Here is a 3,230-nt window from a genome sequence, read left to right as displayed (position 1 = left end):
AAAACTACCAAAAAATAAGCAACATATTTACCGAAAGCGAGGGAATGCAGCTTTCAAAATTAATCTCTTAAAAACATTTAACTTAACGGTAAACCACTGGTTTCTCAATCAATACAGCAAAAACTGTGTAGTAAGCTGCATCTTTTGTTCATCAGTACACGTATGGTCGAGACACATAAAAATAAACAAGAATCAACATACCACGATGTACCCAACATAGTACGAATGACTTCTGTCCATCATTATATATCCGTGAAAGAGATTTGAATTTATCCGGTTGCATCTCAGTAACATGTGCTTATACAGAATAATATTCAGCACTGAATATATTCTAATTATTTATAATATAATATAGGATAAAATCTTTATAAGAATTTATCATGATGAGTTTTTTTTCATTATGAGGTTTTTTCACGCTGACTACTTGAGAAGGAAAGAGACAGACAGACAGATACATATATACGGGGTGCAGTGAATAATCTATCGTCTAAATTACGCAAAAATGAAAACATCATGAATTTTTAACAGACATATGTACCAAAATTACATTAAAATATCTTAAAATCCTAAGGAATAAATTTATTCAATAAAATCGACATTGGCTTCAGCCACGGCCTCTAGATGACTTCAGAATCTCCAGCAACTCTTCTGGGCGTTCTCCTTGTTCAAGTTGGTGAATGCTGCTATTATCCTTGCCTTCAGTTCATCTTTGGTGTTACAAGGAGTTTCATTGGTCTCTCGCTCATATTTTTCTGCCTTGCTTTGTCTTGTATTATCTCGTGAAGTTAATTGCAGTTGCATGGTGGCTAGCGAGAGGAAGTCGGGCATGAATGGCCAGCATAACAGAAGGAGTTGTGAACGTTACAATTACTATATTTGCAATCGAATCACATTAGTAATCAATACTCGTCAGCGATTTTACATCACAGTAATTTGTTTTTGATAATACCAAATTTAGTGTTAGTCTATGGTTACGTCAATGGCATTTTGTATTCTGTTTTATGAGGTTGTTGGTTGTGTATTAATGTAGTCTCGTGTGTGTTATGTATATTTCCAATAGGGACTGTATCTGATGCATATGTTGAGCTGAATTCCCTTCAAGTGGGAGCATAAATGGCTCCTATTTGCGTGTTTATTGCTCTAATTAGTTTATTCAGTTTAACTTTTAAAGGGGTGATATTATCTTTAATAATTCGTTTAAATGTGTTTATATTGTTGAATAAAGATTGAAATATATTTGTCTTAATCCATAATTATGAATCTATTATTATTGTAACTCTTCCTTATTGTGATAATGTCGTTTTCTTTCATTCGATTGGAACTTGCGTAAGATTGTTTAAGCATTTGTTTATCGTGTGGCTATCTGTTTAAGTTTATCGAATACTGTTAAAAGTTTTCTTGCTTTTCCGTCAATGTGAAAGCTGTAGTTTTAATTAGAATATCTACAGTATTTATGTCTATAAACATATATTTATACCTATTAGGGTATTTATACCGATTAGCTTTGGCCTCAGTATTTAATGCCAGTCTGAATCTTCAGGAAAGCAATTCTCATTTTTGTCTATGTTCGTGTGTTGCATTTTATTCATTTAATCTTTCCCTTAGTATTTTTATGGTAGTTTTAATTTTTATGGTTGTTCTAATTTCATGATTTCAGTTTCGAAATCTAACATAACACCACCATAAAAAGAAGCAAATTAACTAATTATAAAATTTACCTCTTCTTATAGTAGATGAGGCACATTTTAAACGGAATATGGACCTAGGAAAATCACATCCTTACAAGAAGCGTCTGATTAAAAAAATGAGAGAGATAACAAATCCCATAAACAAGCATCTTAGTTATAAACTTTTCAGGCCAGTCAGTGTAGAAAGCTTTGTTGATATCCAGTTCAACAAATTACTTTCGCCGAAAATCATATGTACAAGAGATCACTGGTGATTGACATTTGGCTGTAAGTCACCACTTTTTATACTTCTACGGAAGCCATAATAGGTATCAGATAGGGTGGAATGAGATTTAGAGTGGTGAATGAGATGATTGTTTACAACTGTGTCATTTATCTTTGAGAGGCAGGAAGTGAAGGCGATATACTGTTAGCTGGAAGAGCCAAAGAAGTTGAAGCTTCTGATATTTTTTTTTTTTTTTCAAATATTGAGATTGATCCTTGTATGGAGAGTGAAAAGAAAAACGAATAACTTGATGAAATACGAACTACAGAATATAAAAGTTGAAGAACATGGAATGGACACTATCAGGATCAGTTTCCTTGCTAGATTTGAGTGATCGAAGGAGTTGTGATACTTTGAAAATGGTATGTAGTAAATGGTGGTGAGGATGATAGAGAAGTAACCTTAAGATGATTTTATTGATCACTTGCAGATTGGTGTTGGCAACAAGAACGATTTGTTTGCATTGAAATCAGCGAGCATGATAATAAATTCGAATAGAGGTAAGGTATTTTAGGTAACTTCAATATAAGACAAACATTAACAAAATAATTACCCGTGGTTAAATGAAGAGCAACTGGTGTCAGATAATGGTAGAGAAGTGAGTTTATCTAGAAGGCCTTGGCAAAATACAAGATGGGTTAAACAATGATCGAATTGTGAAGAACACTTCAGAACCTTCAGTGATGGACTGATACGGTATGACTTAAATTAGAAGGGTGAGTGACTAAGAGAGTCGGTTATGCATGCAGACGCCATCTTTTAGTTTGAAGCTGGAGATATATTAGTCTAGACCAATGGTTCTCAACCAGGGTCCACATGGCCCCTGAGGGTCTCTATAAGATTTTTTGGGGGTCCATGCAACAAAATAGTAAATTGGGAATCCACAATAGTATTTTAAAGGCCCCTGAAAGAATTTTGCTTCAGATGCATGCATTGGTATTTATTTGCAAGAAACAAATAGGATTCTTTCTCTAACATTTTACATTGTTCAACTTACACAAGTTAATGTGTGAAAAACAAAAAAGGAATTTTGAAAGAAGTTTCTCTAAAACTAGCTTTTAAACATTGAATGGCTACTGGGTGGGGGCACCAGAATGAAATAGTAATCAAAGGTGCATGTATACTTTAAATATATGTGGTTCATAATGTGTGTATATATATATATATATACATACATACAAACTCACACAGATAGATAGATAGATAGATAGATAGATACTTCATGCATACTCATACACGCACACACACAAACACACAAAGATATATATATATATATA

This window comes from Octopus bimaculoides, chromosome 1, assembly GCF_001194135.2.
Source record: "Octopus bimaculoides isolate UCB-OBI-ISO-001 chromosome 1, ASM119413v2, whole genome shotgun sequence".
In the NCBI taxonomy this organism is placed as follows: Eukaryota; Metazoa; Mollusca; class Cephalopoda; order Octopoda; family Octopodidae; genus Octopus; species Octopus bimaculoides.
The sequence above is the reverse complement of the archived record's forward strand: the minus strand, read 5'-3'. Positions refer to the sequence as shown.